Source organism: Stegostoma tigrinum, chromosome 6 (assembly GCF_030684315.1).
Source record: "Stegostoma tigrinum isolate sSteTig4 chromosome 6, sSteTig4.hap1, whole genome shotgun sequence".
Classification (NCBI taxonomy): Eukaryota; Metazoa; Chordata; class Chondrichthyes; order Orectolobiformes; family Stegostomatidae; genus Stegostoma; species Stegostoma tigrinum.
In genome coordinates, this window is record NC_081359.1 from 77,296,408 (window position 1) to 77,316,596 (window position 20,189).

The 20,189-nt window shown below is 40.4% G+C and overlaps 1 long non-coding RNA gene across 1 annotated transcript; it reads right to left on the reverse strand.

The window, feature by feature from the left end:
• Positions 1 to 2,751: 2,751 nt before the first annotated feature.
• LOC132209772 (uncharacterized) lies at positions 2,752 to 19,244 on the reverse strand. Its single transcript, XR_009445851.1, has 3 exons — positions 19,132 to 19,244; positions 3,866 to 3,915; positions 2,752 to 3,629 (listed from the first exon to the last, which is right to left on the reverse strand). It is a non-coding gene; the product is annotated as an uncharacterized LOC132209772 (long non-coding RNA).
• Positions 19,245 to 20,189: the final 945 nt, after the last annotated feature.

Consider the following 20,189-nt stretch of genomic DNA (forward strand, 5'->3'; position numbering starts at 1 on the left):
GCTCAGCAGCTTTGATAAGCCAATTGTCAGCCACACTCCATGAGTAGCAAGTTTCTGACTCAGGAGGGAAGAATGACATTTGACCAGTGAAGTCAAAGATGAGACTTCAATGCAATTATGAAGGAAAGTTGCATTGTCAAAAGAACCATTCTTTTGAGATTCTAGGTGCATTCTAGGCAAGCCTACCGACACCCAGTTACCTAGAATACACCTCCTCCCACCCACCTTCCTGCAAAAATGCCATCTCCTATTCTCAATTCCTTTGCTTCCACCATATCTGCTCCCAGGATCAGACATTCCACTCCCGAACATCTCAGATGCCCTCGTTTTTCAAGGACTGTAACATTCCACCCCCCCGCCAAAGTGGTCAAGAACGCCCTCGACTGTATGTCCTGCATTTCCCACAGCTCATCCCTCACATCCACTCCCCACAATAACAACCAAAACAGAATCCTCCTCATCCTCACTACCACCCCAACCACCTCCGGATCCAACGCATCATCCTCCGACACTTGCGCCATCTGCAATCCAACATCGCCAAAGACGTTTTCCCTCCTCACCCTATCTGCTTTCCAGAGGGACCACACTCTCCATGACTCCCTTGTCCACTCCACATTCCCCACCAGCCCCACCACACCTGGTGCTTTTCCCTGCAACCACAGTAAGTGCTACACCTTCCCCCTCACCCCCATTCCAGGCCCCAAGAAGATCTTCCACATCAAGCAGACATTCATCTGCACATCTGCTAATGCGGTATACTGTATCTGCTGTTCCAGATGTGGCCTCCTGTACATCGGGGAAACCAAGCAGAGGCTTGGGGACCACTTTGTGGAACACCTATGCTTGGTTCGCAACAAACAACTCCCCCTCCCACTCCTCAGACGACATGTCCATCCTGGGCCTTGAGTGCCACAATGTTGCCACCCAAAGGTGGCAGGAACAGCACCTCATATTCCACTTGGGAATCCTGCAGCCCAATGGCATCGATGTGGACTTAAACTTCAAAATCTCCCCTCCCCCTACCGCATCTGAAAAACCAGCCCAGCTTGACCCCGCCTCCCTAACCTGTCCTTCCTCCCACCTATCTCCTCCTCCCTCCCACTTCAAGCCCCATCCCATCTCCTACCTACTAGCCTCATCCCACCCCCTTGACCTGTCCATCCTCCCTGAACTGACCTATCCCCTCCCTAACTCCCCCGCCTCTTTGACCTATCTGTGTCCTCTCCACCTATCTTCTCCTATAACCATCTTCTACCCGCCTCCCTATTTATTTCAGAATCCCCTTCCCCTCCCCCATTTCTGGTTATTCCAGTTATACATAACTAGTTCTAAGAGTCAACTTGACCCAAAATGTTCACTGATTCCTCCCGACAGATGCTGCCAGACCTATTGAGCTTTTCCAGCATTTTCTGTTTGTGTTTACAGTTTATATAGTATTTTTGATTTTTATTTTGCATTGTTACTTTTTCAGACTGACATTCCAAGATCCAAGACTCCTTGCTGGGAGACATTCTAAAGCTTGTGGTAGCTGTTGCAAAGGCTCAAGTGGGAATTGCCAGTGATTAAAGGTCCACCAGACTGATACAGAGGTGTTGGTAACTGTTTAAACACTTCTCTGGCTGAACCATGAGACCTCCCTCTGGCTGTATGTTTGACATAATGAACATTGTAAATACAAGCCATGTAGAATAGCACATTTTGAAAGGAACAGCTCCTCTGTTTTATTCCTTAATGTCAACTTTGAATCAGTATGAAATAAACTTTATTCATATTTATAACAGTATGTTTTTGAAACATAGGAAAAGAAACATTTAGACAAGACAGACAATGACACTATGCCAGACAAAAAAAAATGAATGAATGAGGTTGGAAAGACAGCACAAAATTTCTCTTCTGTGATTGGATCTGCTCAGTTTCAAATGGGTAGGCTAGGGTTACCTTCACAAGGTAATTCTGACTATAATTCAAATTTTAATAATAATAATTACTTTTGTGACACTACAGTTATAACCTGTCCAAATAGTCACACATAGTACAGCCATAAAAATTCATGTGACAGGATGTAGCAATGGAAGAGATGCAGAAAGAAACTAGTAGCTAAATTACAAACAAGTTTCTCTTCCAGTAAGCCTGGTGATAAAACTTTAGCGATAACAATGACACATGAGAGCTAACACACCTTGAGTGAACTGAAATTCAGACTCCATTAATGTGCAATAACAAGGTGTAGAGCTGGATGAATTTCTGAAGGGTCTAGGCCCGAAACAACAGCCTTCCTGCTCCTCTGATGCTGCTTGGCCTGCTGTGTTCATCCAGCTCTACACCTTGTTATCTCAGATTCTCCAGCGTCTGCAGTTACTACATATCTCCATTAATATGCAAGTTCTGATTCAAATCAGACTAGCAAATAGCCAGAACTGTTGCTGTCAAGTATTCAGATGTTGTGTTTCAGTTGTCCAATGCAATGTCAAACATGAACGATTAGGAATAAAATTTATATTCCATTACTTTGTTGTGTATATCATGACAGCATTGCAAAGTGGTTAGTAAATCAAAATACAGCAAACATGGAATGCATGTCAACTTTCACCACTTCTGATAGTAAAATAAGATGAAACACAATAGTTGTAAGCTTTTGAGCTGCACAGGATTGTTTTGATCTTTGAAAAAGACCTTCAATCAAGACTGAGCAATAATTTCAAGTGGACAACACTAATCCACTTCATTATGCATTTCACAAAAACATTCAACTGAACAACAAAATAATTAAGTCTTTATTTTCTGAAGGAATACATCATTTTAGGAAAAAGCCCGATGGTCTCCGGAATAGGATACAATAGACATTTGCACTTAATTTACATCAGTTTTTACATGCCAAAAAATGGCAACAAGCAAAAAACAACCCAGGTCAACTGTGTCACAAGAAATTTGGGCAATGTCTCCCTTGATCACTTGCTGTAAGAACTGGCCATGTGCAAACTGGTGATCATTAGTACGTTATTAAGAACAGTAACGATATAGCAAAACAAGTCAATTGGCTGCAAAGTACTTTTGTTAGGACCGGGCAAAGACTGGGAGGACCGGGCAAAGACTGGGACAGGCTTTATTCCCCTTTCTGAATCCTAGGAAGCACACAAGAAAGCGTTCATACTTTGATTGTGAGTATTTCATCCCCAGCTTCTTACTTCTCGTTACAACTGCTGGTATCCTTAACTAATGTCCAAATATATTATCCCAAATCTTTTTCCCTTATTCTTATATTGAATAAAAGAATCCTTAAACTCATTTTTCCTCAACATCAGAAACAAAGCAGCCGAGATTCCTGCTTCAAGCGTGGAAAATCTAAGTATGGCATTATCCTTTTTGTTTTTGCCCTGTTTTGTCTCCCTTGTTAGCTTGAATCCTTCAGCTTAACAGAAAAAGAGGAACTAATTCAGCTTTCACTGCAGACTAAGCTTCACGTTGATTCTGCTCACTGGAGAAATGTTTTCCTTACTAGGCAGTCAGGCTGCCTATTTGAACTGTGACACTTTGGATGATTATCACTTTGTAGGGAGCCTTCAACATCGGTGTTAGAAGTCTCCTCCATACATTGACAGGGTGTAGCTTTTACTTGGACCAAGCTGCATCTGTTAAAAAAAATTATCTTGGTTTTAAATTGTAAATTAATTTATTTTAAAGTAATTCTTGCAGATGAAGTAAAATCACTGACTTACCAGCAATTATACGCAAAGTTACAGGATATTGCTAAAGCATTTGCAAAACCTCTAACTTATATATGCATGCTTGTTATAATGAACTATGAACTTTACAATATTACCTATTTATATTTTTGGAAGAATATGGAAATGATTCTATGACTTACCAGATTTCTCAGCAGTTGCATGCAAGATGTTGGCATCATTACGTTTTGGTCTGTAGAGATAATTGAGATCTTTAGATTTTCAAGAGTTTTATAGTTGCTAAGTGCAAGTGTTTTCAACTGCATTTTGCTGATTTGTTGCAGTAGTTATTCTTTCCTAATAGCCTGATAGATGGTCAGAAGCTTAAAAACATGGACAACTTGTCCAAATGACTCCAGGGTTGACAGCACCCTTGATTCAAATATGAAAATATGAATCAAATGCCATATTTAAAGAAGGTCCTTGGAACAAAGGCCATATTTGACTTAGCAGGTCATCAGGAAGCCCTAGTAAAATCAAAGTTAAATAGAAACTGGAAGTAAATTTTCCATTGGTTGAACATGTTCATGATAGTTGCAAGCCTCAGGACAACATTGCACGAAGTCCCGAAATAGTGTACCAGACCCAAATCATCATCAGCTGCTTATCTGTCCTCCATTCTAAGCTTAGAAGTCATGATTGTGCTGGTGATTATAATGCTCAGTTCCATTCACGATTCCTCTGATAATGAAGCTTAGTGTGCCCGTGCTTAGGAAGATGTAGCACCAATGAAGCTGAAGCTGGTAAGTAGCAAACAACATTCACACTTCATTAGTGACAGTCAATGATCACCTCCAAAAGGAGAGAATCTAACAAGTTCCTTGATATTCCATTTGAAGACATCACCAATGACCAGGAAGTGAACTGGATCAGCCATTTAAATACTCTAGCCTGGTCAAAGACTGGGTATTCTGCAGTAAGTGTCTCACAAACACTTTCCACAAGCAATAAGTCAAAAATCAGGTATGATGGAACACTGTGATAATGGGAACTGCTGATGCTGGAGAATCCAAGATAACAAAGTGTGGAGCTGGATGAACACAGCAGTCCAAGCAGCATCTCAGGAGCACAGATAGAATACTCTCCCCTTCCTGCATTAGAGTATCACACCCAACTTCCTACCAAGTTAACAGAGTACTGAAAGCGTGCACACGTGATGAGCATCTGTTGAGAGAAATCAGAGTTAATGTAATCGGTCCATTGACCCCTTCTGGGGTTCTTGTTTTCGTTTCCGATTTCCAGCTTGCAGTTCTTTGGGCTTTTACCGATACCACACAAACTGGAATGGTTCACGAAGGAAAATTAGGATAAGCAACAAAGGCTGTCATGGCAGCGGTGCCACATCCCATGAATAAATTGGCAAAAGAACCTCCTCAGCTCATGGTGATTTTTGTGTTTTAAACAACTAATTTTCAAACTCCATTCCTCCCACTAAATTATCATCTGTGAATAAATGTGGTTTCCTGGATTATCTTACACAAATCTTACAAATGTCATTCAACTAAAAGCTCCACCTTACAACAAAGCTCACTTAAATGAAGACATGCAAAAAAATGTAGCTAACAATTGACTACTATATCGGAATAAACTCAATCTTCCTTTTCCAAATAAAGAACGGTTGAATTGTTTTGTGCAAACCAAATGTAATTAACACTGCAATGGTGTCAGAAAAGTATTGTTTCAATGGTTGCAGTAATTCCTCTGGTACTCTTGTGTTTACATATAAGAAATAATCATAGCTTACTTAAAACAAGATTTATAGTTGGATTTAAAATTACAATTCTCAGATCCAATCAATACAATGAAGGACTAAATAAGAGTTGCATGTTCATCATGTAGAAAGTACCAATCAAATTTAAAATTCATTGCTGTGAAAGCTGAGGAAGAAAGGATTGCATTTATATAGTTTCCTCAGGACTACTTCATGGAATGGAACAATGACTAATTTTGATAGTCATTATGATCACTAAAGCAAAAGGATCATTCCATGTGTCAATAACATGATTCTTTAAGAAGAATTATTAGATAAAGATTCATTAATTGTTTCTGGTTTATGGTTATGTTGGAAGATAATTAGTTAAGATAGTGCAAAAAAATTCTGCTGCTGTTCTTTGACTAGTACCACTGAGTTTTAGGTTTACCTCGACAAGTAGAGTTCACATTCTCAAACAAAAACATGACCTTCAACAATGCACTGCTCCTCTGTACTGTACTAAAGCATTACTATTGGCTATACTGACCATCAACAATCACAAAGATCCTGAGCTTCACTGAGCTTGGAAAGACCTTTTGCCTGATGTTCTGGAGTATGGTATTGATTGTGTTTTCTTGTCTTCGAAGTGAGAGTTGTAAGCAGACTGTGGAATTTAGTAGGATGCTCCACTTAACATCTTGAACATTGCATTTAGGAGCTCTGCTAATTACTCAATATGTTATGGCACTCATGAAAATTACAGAGTGGATAACAGAGTTTCCACTGTAACTTAAATCTCACACTAAATCATGACCTATCCTAAACATTCATCATGAAAGCAAAACACAGTCTTTTCTTTTCTGAGAACGTTCTAAGTGTCTTAACCATCCAATCGACATTCATGATCCGTTTGAAGAATTACCCTGAACAGCCAAAGATGAGATTCTTCAATCAGTTCAAATCCAATCAAATAGAGGCTGCAGCTATCACAAGATCTGTGAAAACGGAAATCAGTGTGGATCAGATCACAAATTCCAATTCCAAGATGGCCTCCACAATGTGCCAATTTCTAACATCCAAAGTCAAATAACACAATGTTATACTCCAACGGGTTTATTTGAAACAAGAAGTTTTCAGTGCATTGCTCCGTCATCAGGTGAAGTGAAACTTCAATGATGCAAGTGTGTGAAATCCACTGCTTTTTGTCAAACTAATACATTCACCCTTTCTTTCCACACAACTTAGTTCATTTTCTCCAAATCCTAATGCAAAGGAGGCTAGCTGCATTCATATGCCTAAACTGCAAAATGGTTTTTCAAAATCACATGAATAACCTGAAATAAGGACAAACATACTTGGGGGGGGGGGGGGGGGGGGAAAGGAAGAAGAAAAAAAAAAATCAGCAGATAAAGCAGCATTTGTGGACAAAGATAACATTTCAGGTCAATTACCTTCCATGAGAACTGAACAGGAAAGAGGTTTTAGAATTTAAGTCTGCACAAGGTTGGGGTGGGGATGGGAACCGGTGGGGTGGGGGCGGTGTTCTGTGGGTTATGTTTTTGGGGAGGTAGGAAAAATAAAGATTACCTGAGTTAGGGTGAAGACCAGGGAAGATGGAAATAAAAAAAGATTTCATGTTGCAAAAGACAAAAAAAAAGTGGCAATAAGTATAACGAAGATTCAAAGATGGTATTCAAATGAGGCATGATTTGCTGTAACCATCTGAAGGTGAGACAAAAAATTAAAAGGGATTAGGAAACAAGACATAGTCAACATAGCACAACAAAAAAGGGAAAAAAGACAAAACCACCTAAACTGAAGGCAGAGGTCACATTTGAACTTCAAACTCAACATTCAGCCTAGAAGACTGTTGGAAGTGCCAAGTTGAAAAATACAATAATGCCCTTCAGCTTGCATGGAGTTCACAGAACATGGGCACAATGTTCAGCATAGAAGTAAAATACAAAATTAAAATGACAAGCAACCAAAACTTCTGGACAAAATGGAGGCATTCCACCAATGAGATCACCGCTTATTCCTCAAACTCCTATGAATAGAATATCAACGAATTTAACCTTTGCCCATGAGACAATTCTTCTATACCAGGAATCATCCCAGTGAACCTTCTAATGAACCACCTTCAAAACTGCTCATCATACCTCAAATATGGTCTCACCAGCATCTCCCACAGTTGCAGGAAGGCTTCCCTTATACTCCAACTGCTTGAATAAGGGCCAACATTCCATTAACCTGCTGCATCTGCATGCTAGCTTTGGGTTTTGTGCACCAGTACAGCCAAGTCCCATTGCATTGCAGTTTTCTGCAGTTAGTCTCCTTTTAAATAATATTTTTTTCTTTTGTTCTCCCTTCAAAAAAAAGAACAACTTCACAATTTCTCACATTATACTCCATTTGCCAAATTTTTGCCCACTTACTTAACCCAATCTCTCTCTGATCTGTTTTCATCTCCTTCCCAAACTGCCTTTCCACCTATTTTGCACCATCTGCAAATTTGGCTACAATGCATTTGTTTCCTTCATCGAGATCTTTAATATATATTAAAAGCAGCTGCAATCCCTATAGAATTCCACTGGTCACGGGTCACTCACCTGAAAAAAAAAACCCTTGATACAATCACTATATCCTACCCCATTAGCCAATTTTCTCTCCATGTGTATATACTACCACCAACATTGCAGGCTCTTACCTTGTGACTTAACCCTTTGTGAGGTACCTTGTCAAATGCATTCTCGAAGTCCAAACACAACACATGTACTGGATCCGCTCAATCAATCTATTGATCTTCTTTAAAACACCAGGAATCAGTCAGACAATTTCTCTTTCATGAAGCCAGCTGACTCTGTTTTATTAAATTATAACTTCTCGAATTTTCAGCTGTTACTTCCTTAATAACTAAATCCAATACTTTTCCATCAATAAATGTTAAGCTAAATCAGTTACCTGCATTTTGCTTCCCACTGTTTTTGAATAGTGGTATTATATTAGCAGTTTTCCACTCCACTGGTACTTCTCCAGAATCCATGGATTTTTGCAAAATTACAACCAATTCATTCACAGCTCGTCCCCGCCTCCCTAACCTGTTCTTCCTCTCACCTAGCCCCTCCTCCCACCTCAAGACGCACCTCCATTTCCTACCAACTAACCTCATCCCGCCCCTTGACCTGTCCATCCTCCCCAGACTGACCTATCTCCTCCCTACCTCCCCACCTATCTTCTCCCCTATCCATCTTCGATCCACCTCCCCCTTTCTCCCTATTTATTTCAGAACCCTCTCCCCATCCCCCTTCTCTGATGAAGGGTCTAGGCCCAAAACTTCAGCTTTTGTGCTCCTAAGATGCTGCTTAGTCTGCTGTGTTCATCCAGCTCCATACTTTGTTATCTCAGATTCTCCAGTATCTGCAAGTTCCCATTATCTCTGATCTCCATTCATTATCTCTTTTTGTACTTCTTTTAGAATTCCAGAATATAAGTATCAGGACTAAGGGACTTAGGTCCATCAACCTTTAGGTCCATTAGTATATTACCATTTTTCAAGTGATAGCAATGGCACTTAATTCCTTCACTGCATTCTTTACTATTAGTGGTGTGTTCAAGTATTTTCTTTCATAAAGGCTGATGCAAAATATCTGTTCAACCCCTCTGCCAGTTTCTTATTTCCCAAAACAGTCTCCCCACATTTGTATATCCACTGTGACCTGTCTCCCTTTTTATATCAAGCTCTTATTTCAGTTTTTATATTCAATAGTTTGCCCTTAATTTATTTCCAACCTCCATTATCTTTTTAAGTTCTCCTTTGCTGGATCCTGAATTTGTCCCAGTCTTTGGGGCTACCACTAATTTTGATTTTCTGTTATATGCTTTTTTCTTTCAGTTTAATACTCTCCTGCAAAACCTTAGTTCGCTATCGTTATCCCTTAGGATCTTTCCTCCTTTCTGTAACATATTTTTGCCAAGAGTCATGAATTATCTCCTTAAATGTCTACCACTGCTTGCTTACTGTTATTCGTGCTTTTTCTCAGGAGGTCATTTATTACCCAATACCAAATCCAAATAGTTCTCTGGTGGTTCCCTGACATATTGCTCTATGAATCTATCCCTAAAGTTGTAGCTTATCTTTTCCAGTTTGATTAGCCCGATCAACATTGCATTAAAGTCACAAATAGTTGTTCTATTCTTTTTGCATGCTCCTATTATTGGGAGTAAAAGCTATTTATCAATAGAGTGCTTACAGTCCAAGGGTCTGTATACTACTTCTACCAATGTCTTCTTTCACTTATTATTTTTTAAACTTCAGCCCATATGAACTCTACGTCATCCACACCCGGATGGTCTCTCACAACTGTCTTCATTTGATTTCTGCTAACCCACCACCTTTTCCATCCCTCCTATCTTTCCAAACACTGCACTGTCACTGAACTCAAAATGTTAACTCTGCTTTCTCTCAACAGATATTGCCAGACCGGCTGAGTTTCTCCAGCATTTTCTGTTCTTGTAACATGGACTGGTATCTGAATCTTGAAGGGTACAAGACATTTAGCATGGAGCAGGAAGCTAGGGAAAGAAAAGGCGTGGTTAATTAATGAAGTTATCTGCACTATAGACAGGGTGACTCAAGTCTAAGACATAGAAAGAGATAGAAAAGACAAAATGACAAAGACAAGTCGTCAGTTGTGGGAGCACTGCATAGATGCCCCTCTTGTGGTGCAGTAGTAGTGTCCCTACCCCTGAACCAGGAGACTCAAGTTCAAGTCCCACTTGCTCCAGAATATCTATGAGCATCTCTGATCAGGTTAATTAGGTAGACCCCCAAACAGTAAATGAAGGTAGAACAAGAAAAGAGAAAAGCAACAGGAGCTTCTCAGAAAGACATAATGTTAATGGAGTTTTGAAATCGATATCAAGACTGGAAAAGGTTGTTGACTTGATCGCTGAGCTGGCTTGTTCTCTCATGAAGATCGGAGGCCTCACTAATGACGTTACCTAGCCTGGTGACAAAACGTCTGAATGAAAATAAGCCAGCGCGGCGAGCAAGACAACAACCTCACCTCACAACCTGAGCTACAAATCTTTGCTAAAAACCTTAACGCCATTTCCAGCATCCTGCCACCCCAGCTACAGTTTGAGGTCTCTCTACAACCCCCATTAAATGGAAAAACCAGGTGAGAAAATGTAGCCCACATGACAAATACGTTTGAAGTAATTTCTTAAAATAGCACATTCTGCAACCAACCAGAAAGCAAATTATACTAGATCTGGTAATATGAAATGAGATAGGGTTAATGAGTGAATTCGTAGTGAAGGCTTCCCTAGGTAGAAGCATCAATTGTATGATTGAAATTTACACTGTATTTTAGGGGCAGGAAATGCTTTAAACTGTCAAAAAAAGGCATGAAAACTGTGAAGTGATAAACTACAGTGAAGGATAGGTCAATAGAGATGGAACAGACCCAGAACTGATGATTAACAAGAAAAAAATTAAAGACAGTACCAAACTTAAAGAGATAGCATTAAATTGCACAAGATGACAGGTCATAAGTTTGAACACAAGATAAATACAGGAAGAGTGTACAAATAAAGGAGAAAAAAAAAGGAGAAAGTTAAGTAGAACCATAAAAAGCAGATTGCAAGAATTAAAATATTTTTAAAAAGCAAAACAGTTGACAAAGTGAGTAATGGCCCTATACAGACAGCGTTGGAGAATTAGTAATGAAACATAAAACGAGACGACACATTAATTAAACAGGAATTTTGTATTTCTAGGATGTGGGTAGAGATGAGAAATACCAAGTGGCAAAAAACATTAATGGGGGTTTTAGATTAGATTAGATTCCCCACAGTGTGTAAACAGGCCCTTCGGTCCAACAAGTCCACAACGCCCCTTGAAGCATCCCACTCAGACCCATCCCCCTAAAACCCACACAATCCACCTAGCCTGGACTGTGGGAGGAAACTGGAGCACCCGGAGGGAACCCACGCAGACACGGGGAGAATGTGAAAACTCCACACAGACAGTCACCCGAGGGTGGAATCAAACCCGGGTCCCTGGTGCTGTGAGGCTGTAGTGCTAACCGCTGAGCCACTGTGCTGGCCTATAAGGAAGAGCAAAATGTCTCTTGTAGAGAGACCTCAAACTGCAGAATGCTGGAAATGGCATTAAACAAGAAATTAGAAATGCATGCAATTAAAGAACATCTGCACTTTTGGGTGACTTAGATTGCGCAAACCAAATCAGCAATAATAGAGGGACTAGGTTAGCTTTGGTAATCTAGGTGACGTGAACGAGTTGAACTGAAGGTTCTGTTCATGCTGTGTGAATGTCGGACTCTATGACTCCAAAAGAGGAATTTGTGGACCGTATATAGGATGTTTTTTGGGACAAATACATCAAAGACCCAACTAGAAAGAAGACCATCCTATGCTGGGTACTGTGCAATGAGAAAAGAAAAATTGGCAATCTACTTGTACAAGGTTTCTTGGGAGAGAATTCCCTATCAAGATGGAGCAACATAGTTGGGTGTGAGACTAGAGTCCCGAATCTAAACATAGGAAATTACAATGGTATGAACTGAGAATTGGCTATTTTCCATTCCTCTGGGACCCTCCCTCAATCCAGTGACTCGTAAAAGATCACCAATAACTCCACAATCGCCTCAGCTATTTCCTCAGAACTTGGGGCATAACTTGGTTGGTGATTTATCTACCTTCACCTAAGGACTAGTGTGGTTAATGTAAGCCCACTCTTCAAAAAGGAAGAAAGAAACCTGACTGTAGACCGGTCAACCTGATGTTAATCATGGGGAAAATGCTAGAGTCCATTCTAAAAGATTTAACAGCTGAGCAAAACAGTGGCAGGAATGAACACGGACATTGAACATGGAGTTGGCACAGATTTATGAAAGGGATAGCAAGCTTGACAAATCTACTGAAATTCTTTGAGAATGTAACAGAATTGTTGAGGTGCAGCCAGTTGACATGATTTCTCTGGACTTTCAGAAGGCTATTGACAAAATCTCACAAAAGGTTAGCACGTAAAACTAAGGCACATAGGATTGGAGTTAGTGTGCTGACATGGGTAGAAAACTGCTTGACACACAGGAAATAGACATTAGGAATAAACTGATCTTTTTTGTGAACGGCAAACAGTGTTGAGTGGGATACTACAGGAACGCGTCCATGTGTGCACCCATGCGTGTGCACTTCTGTGTGCCCGCGTAACCTCAGAGGCCTATAAAATCCTAACAGGGCTAGGCAGGCTAGATGCAGGAGGATATTCCTGGTGGCAGTGGAATTCAGAACCAGGGGTCACAGTCTAACTGCAATGGGCTAAGCCATTTAGGACCGAGATATGGAAAAATGCTTTCACCCATACAGTCGTGAGCATGTAGAATTCTCTACTACACAAAGCAGCTGTAAATAGCACTTGCGGCTAAAAGCGACCAAAAGGATACTAATGGGGATGGCAGGGGAAATAGGCCATTCAGTTGGATTCCAACATTCAGTTGGATAATCGGCCAAGACCAAATTGAATGGAGGAGCAGACTTGAAGGGCCAAATTCTGTTTCCGTTATTTCTACAACTTGGCTGAACAGATGGAAGGTATGTTTGTCAAATTTGTTGATGATGCAAAGGTTGGTATTAAAGTGAGTGGTGAAGAGGACAGAAGGCAGCTACAAAGAGAAACAGATCAGCTAAGTGAGTACTCGAAGGTCTGGGCTAATGAAAATGTGAGGAAATGTGAACTTATTCATCTTGGCAGGGGAAACAAAACAGCAGCCCCATTACCTAAATGGCAAGACATTCCTGCAGAGTTCTAAGATGCAAAGGATCTAGATGACCTGGTGCATGAACTGTACATGGCTAGTGTGCAACAAGTAACTAGGAAAGTGAATACAATATTCTAGTCTGTTGTGAGGCAAAATTAAATACAAAATAGGAATTTATATTTTAGTTATACAGGGTACGAGTGAAACCACATCTAGGGTACTGTGTGTAATATCAACTATCTTATTTACAGAAGGGTGCAAATACATTGGAAGCAGTTCAGAGAACATTTATTAGACTAATACCTAGAACAAGTGGGTTTCTTATGAGGGAAGTTTCGACTGGCTAGACTTGTATCTACTGAAATTTAGAATAATAACAATTTTATTAAGCACAAGATCCTGGGGGGTCTTGACAAAGCAGATGTAAAGAGAGTGCTTCTTGTTATGAATGAATTTAAATTAGGATTCACAGTTTAAAAATAAGGGGTCACCCTTTACAACTGATAAGATGGAAGCTTCTCCTCCCAGAGAATTCAGAGTCTTTGGAACATTTGCCCTGAACAGGACATGGAAGCTGAATTCTTGACAATTATTAATGCAGAGGTGAATAGTTTCTTGATAGCTAAGAGGGTGAACGGTCAACAAGGCAGGATGATATGGATTTATGATTGCAAAAACATCAATCACAACCTCATTAAGCAGCAGAGCATGCACAAGGAGCCAAGTAGCATACTCCTGCTCCTTGTTTACATGTTCCTATGAATTCTAATTACTGGAGTTGTTTAAACATTTCAAATGTTTGCAGCATTTTCAGTCATGACATAGCCCTGAAATACTCTAATTAATGTGGTACTCCACTTAGTGGTGGCATTGACCTTAAAACACAGCCATCTGCTGTATGTTAAGGGTCAGTCACTTGAACTTAGAAACCAAAGAATCATGAATTTCTTTAGCACAAAACAGGCCCTTCAATCCATCATGCCTGTGCCATGAGGGAGGCAATGGCCGAGTGGTATTATTGCTGGACTGTTAATCCAGAGACCCAGCTGATGTTCTGGGAGCTTGTGTTCGAATCCCACTACGGCAGATGGTGGTATTTGAATTTGATAAATATCTGGAATTAAGAGTCTAATGATGAGTCAATGAATCCATTGCCAATTGTCGGAAAAACCCATCTGGTTCACTAATGTCCCTTAGGGAAGGAAACTGCATATCCTTACCTGGTCTGGCCTACATGTGACTCCAGACCCACAGCATTGCCTCCTGGGCAATTAGGGATGGGCAATAAATGCTGGCCTAGTCAGCGACGCCCTCATCCCGTGAATGAATAAAGGAAAAAAAAAATCAAAAACAACTGCTGAACTGATCTACTCCCATTTTCCAGCAATTTTCCATCAATTTTCCAGATACTAAAACACCTCTAGACAGCTGATCACAACATGGATTTGACTTTCTAGGTTGTGAGAACATGTTTTTCCCAATAGTGAATAACTGCCCTTTGAAAATGAAAGCAATTGGCTACTATCAGCAAATAACATGCCCTTTCACTACGACAGGATAATTGCTTTGTCACTATGTGCCCTCTGCTGAGAAAAAGCAGTTGGAAAGCAATCAAGCAATCATCTTAGTAGCTGCAGGGCCAACACACTGCTATCATACAGTGGAGTGGACAGTGAGGAAATTTTTTATGACACCATTCAGAAACCTGTTTAGTTGTTAAGGAATTCTAAAGCTCAATGCAATGTACCTTCCAAGAAATGCACAAAAGATTCTCAAATACAAGACCGTGATCTCTTAAAAGATTACATTTTCCCTCTTATGAGGAATGAAACACACTAAATTCAACTGCTGGTAAACAGGCCTTTTGTCATCTGGATCCAGAGGCTCCTCAATTATATACTAATTATGAAATCTTGGCAAATGGTCAATAACTTATTAATACAATTCCGTAGACTGAATACTTAACCGGGGTTTTGGGGGGGTGGAAAGAATGAAAAATGACACTCAACTTAATATTTAACACACTGTGGCAAAAAGTTCACATCATTATTTCTTTCCATCACACTGCCATCCACAGTGTCTTGGTTGTTCAGTTGAACCATCACACTAAATAAAGCGAAATTCTGCTCCAGAATTGATTTTTGTAAAAATGTTAAGAAATAATACATGAAAAGTCAACATTGAGGAACACTGCTTAATTAGTCATACAGGTCTACAGCACAGAAACAGGTCCTTCTGCCCAACTTGTCTGTGCTATCCAGTTTTCACAAGTAAACGAGTCCCACTTGCCAACTTTGGTCTGTATCTCTCCATACCAATCCAATCCACGTATCAATCTAAAATGTTTCTTAAATGACAAAATTGTCCTCATTTCCAACACTACCTCTAAGAGCCTGTTTCAGAAACTTACCACCCTCAGAGGATTTCTCCTCTGGACCCTTTTGTATCTCTCCCCTCTCACCTTAAACCCACGCCCTCTAGTTTTCAGCTCCCCTACCACGGGGAAAAGCTGTTGGCTATCTACCTTACATACGTCCTAATATGTTCTAATGTCCTTTAGGGAATGAAACTTCCATCCTTACTTGGTCTGGCCTACACGTGACTCCAGACCCACAACAATGTGGTTGATTCTGAAGTGCCCTCTGGGCAATTAGGGATGAGCAATAAATGTTGCCTAGTCAGTGACGCTTCATCCTGTCAATAAATAAAAGAATAAAAATACGCCTCACCATTTTACAAAACCTTTATAAAAGCTCACCCCTCAGTTTTCCACACTCAAGGGGAAAAAAAAACAAGTGTCACTGCCTATCCAACCTCATAACTCAAACGTTCCAGTCCAAGTACCAGCACCCTGGTAAATCTTTTCTCCGCTCTTTCTAGTTAATAACATTCTTCCAATATTAGGGCAACAAGAACGGCACAGAGTCACGGAGATGCACAGCATGGAAGCAGACCCTTCGATCCAATTTGTCTATGCTGACCAGATATCCTAAATTAATAGTTCCATTTGCCAGTATTCGCCCCATATCCCTCTTAATCCTTCCTATTTATATACCCATCAGATGCCTTTTAAAATGTTGTAATTGTACCAACTTCCACCACATCCTTTCTCAGCTCATTCCATACATGCACCACACTCTGCGTGAAAAAGTTGCCCCTTAGGTCCCTTTTAAATCTTTCCCCTCCTAGATCTTGATTATTCACCCTATCCATGACCCTCATGATTTTATAAACTTCTATAAAAGTTATCCCTCAGCTTCTGATGCTCCAGTGAAAATATCCCTAACCTATTCAGCCTCTCCCTTTAGTTAAACTCTCCAACCCTGGCAACATCCTTGTACATAATTTTTGCACTCTTTCAACTTTCATAACATCTGCCCTCTAGTAGGGAGACCAGAAATCAATGCAGTATTGCAAAAGTGGCCCAACCAATGTCCTATACAGCTGCAAAATGACCTACAACTCCTTTACTCAAGGCACTGCCCAATAAAGGCAAGCATACCAAACGCCTTCGTCACTATCCTATCTGCCCGCAACTCCACTTTCAAGGAACTATTAAACTGCACTCCAAGGAATCTTTGTTCAGCAATACTCCCCAGGACCTTACCAAATCCTGTCCTGATTTCACTTTCCAAAATGCAGTACCTCACATTCATCTAAATTAAACTCCATCTGCCACTCCTTGGCCCACCTGACTAAAGTCCCAAAATGTGGTCTCATTAACATTTTGTACAGCTGTAATGTCCCAACTCCAATACTCAACATTCTGACCAATGAAATCAAGCAGTCCAAAAGCCTTCTTCACCCATGACCACTTCTGAATTATAAATCTTGTACTTATTGATATTTTCCATTATAAAATATCTTAATCCCACATTTATAATGACAAGCATATATATTTACTATGCCATAATTACACGTGTCCCTGATCAACAAAAGCAAGACTATGCACTAGCACTGGTTAGAGAGTCTAATTGCAACGCGCAATTGCACAAGCAGTTTTCATGAGAAAAATACATTTAAGGCCTTTATGCTGGACATTTTAAAAGGGCAGAATATCTTTAAAATTGACATTAAACTTTAAGAACTTTCTTTGGTCTGGTTATTGTCTAGTATGTAATCCCACAACTTGAAGACTATATTTAGCTTCACCTACGATATCCCTTTCCACAGGTGTTGGCAGACCAGCTTAAACCTTTACAGGATCTACAGTCTTTTCTTTTTGTTCCACAGATCAATCATTATTCCAATAATTTTGTTTTTGTTTTACTTTTATTTATTTCTGGGACAAGAGTGTCACTGGTTGACTGTGGATTAGGATTTACATTTTTCAACAGTTACTCCTAAATACGGAATGTGCTGCCAGGATACTGTACAAGTCATCAGCATCACCCTGTTGTTAAGTCCTTCATGCTGCACCTAAAGCACATTAACACAACATGACAGATTATGGTATTTTTAATGAATTGAGATTTGAGAAAATTATGCTTTCATAAAAAGTGACACTATTTGTATGATAATGTCGTTTAAAAACAGATCTTTCAAAAATTCCAGGAATTGATGCCAAACATCAACAGTATTACAAAGAAACCAGACTGACTAAAAGTAACTGGGCCATGGTGCACAAGTGTTGACGCATCAGCCTGATCACACTCAATGGCAGCAGGTATCTGGATTTAGATCAAAGGAAAATGGCAACACAATTCAGGATACAAATGACTCCAGCAATTTTGAAGTACTTTGAAAATTTAAGCATCTTAATCCAGAAATGTCAATATAAGTATTGAGCAGGGGAGGGTCACATACGTTGCTTTCAGAATATGGCTCAGAACAATCCTTTGAGATGAACAGTCAAACCAGCTAAAAGATAGAAGTCAACCAAAAATTTGCATCCAACAAAATGGCTGCTAGGTCACCATCACAATATGTATTTAATGCTTTGATAAAATGGCACTTGAAACCAATTTACACTAAGTTTAATTCCTAATCCTTGAACGCTCAAAGCAATCTGGACTGCATCATTTACAATGATGCAATTATTAAAGGAAAGCAAAGTGAGAATCTAAAATACTGAGAATTACTGTACAACAGCTGAGAGAATTGGTCATTACGAGCAAACTAGAATTGTTTATAACAGGTATGACACCCTAAAATTTAATCAGAGCCTTGAAATACTACATTACACGTATAACACATACATTTTATATACCTAGTTATTTGGCTTTTAATTTTTTAACGGATTTTTCTGAACGTTGTTTACATAACATTGCAAGATACAACCTATGTGGGGAAAAATCTCTGTGCAGATTTTAGATTATTCTAGGCTACTCGGTAGCGGGATGAAAATGAACGTGGCTACACGAGTTGCTCACACTGTCACAGAGAAAGGCAGATGGCTAAAAACTGAAGAAGCAATTTTAGATTTTTCAATACTAATAAACTGACACACGTCTTGGAAGGCTCACCTGATTTTTGTGGAGCTGATTCCGTCACTAGGACGGAACCGAATCTGAGCCCAACGAGCAATTAGGAGCAGCAAATAAGACAAAATGAAAACAAGATCCACAACAAGAAGTATTAAAACAGTGAAGAAAACCATTTAAGCCCGGTTTAGGCCTCAGCACTACAAATTAAAATGCAACCGAACATGATAGCAAGCGACAAGGGATCGATTGACATCCAAACTGACCATACGGAACTCAAACCACTTCTGATGCCATTTTCTGCGACACAACTGAGCCAGTCAACATACAAAGGAGGCGGGACGACGCCATCACGTTAGAGTGATCCGCAACGGATCCCGAAAAAACAAACCATTTAATGGGACTACGGAAAAAAACGAACCGCCGATGTTTGAAATGAATCCCGACTTTCAGATGAACAAAACCGCACGTGCTCATACAACACCAAATTAGTGAGAGAAAAGCGATACCTTACAGTCGACGCTTTTCCGCCACGGGCACAATCCCGAGTCTCCAGCTGCCGTTCCAGCCGTAAAGTGAACAGCCAGCCAGCGAACGAGCGCGCGCGTGCGGCTCCCTACACTGAGAACCGTGACCCAGCACCACGTGACACTACCTCAGGAACGAGCCCAGCGGGGTCGTCTGAGCTTCGCCACACCCCCTCGGCACATCCCGTGTTCGGGTTAAATGCTGCAGAGGAATGTTCCCATATCGGGCGACAAGACCAATGCTCGTCATTTCTCAAGCCTGGAGACGATGGGTGTACGCTTGCCCTACTTTTTTCTCCATCACTGACAGTTCTGAAAACAAACTAATCATCAAGGGAGTCGACACCGGACTGGGAAAGCAAAATTCTGTGACATCATTCATATAGTGTTGTTCATTAAATGAAATGTCCCAAGGTAAAGTCACTATTTAAAGAGCACAATTACTTAAATGTGGTTCAGAGTGAATTGGGATGGGCGGGTCGAGAACGACAGGTATGTAAAAAGTTTGAACTGCATCGAGGGTTACGATGGCCCTTATTCCGTACACAGAAAGGGTGGCTACAGTGTGTCCTTACCTAAAGGCGTGAAGATCCAGGTCTAATCCCACATATCCTGCAGACCTGTCAAAACGTCCAATTCGCGTTAATTTTAGGGGAAAAAGAAATGATGCTGCACGCGTTGCTGGTGTCCATACTTTCTGCAAATTCAATACCTGGCTGCTGTTTGACCGTCCAGCACACACCCATGGAAGATCTCAAGCAGAGAAGACGGGCAAAGAGAAGCCGTACGTTTCTATAATCCGTATGCTTGTAAGATTTTATAGAATCCCAGCCTTTGAAACTGAGTGAATTGGCATGTTTGTGAATGGAGTGGAAGTGTCAGGTTGGGTTGGGCAGGTGACGCTGGTTTTGAAGAGCTTGTTGGGTTAGGGGAATGGTAAAGTCAGTGGTGGGGGAGGTTTTGGTGAGTTGTTCAGTCATTGGTGGTACTGTCCAATTACGCTGGCTGAGCACTCAAGTTAACCAGGAAATTTCCATTGC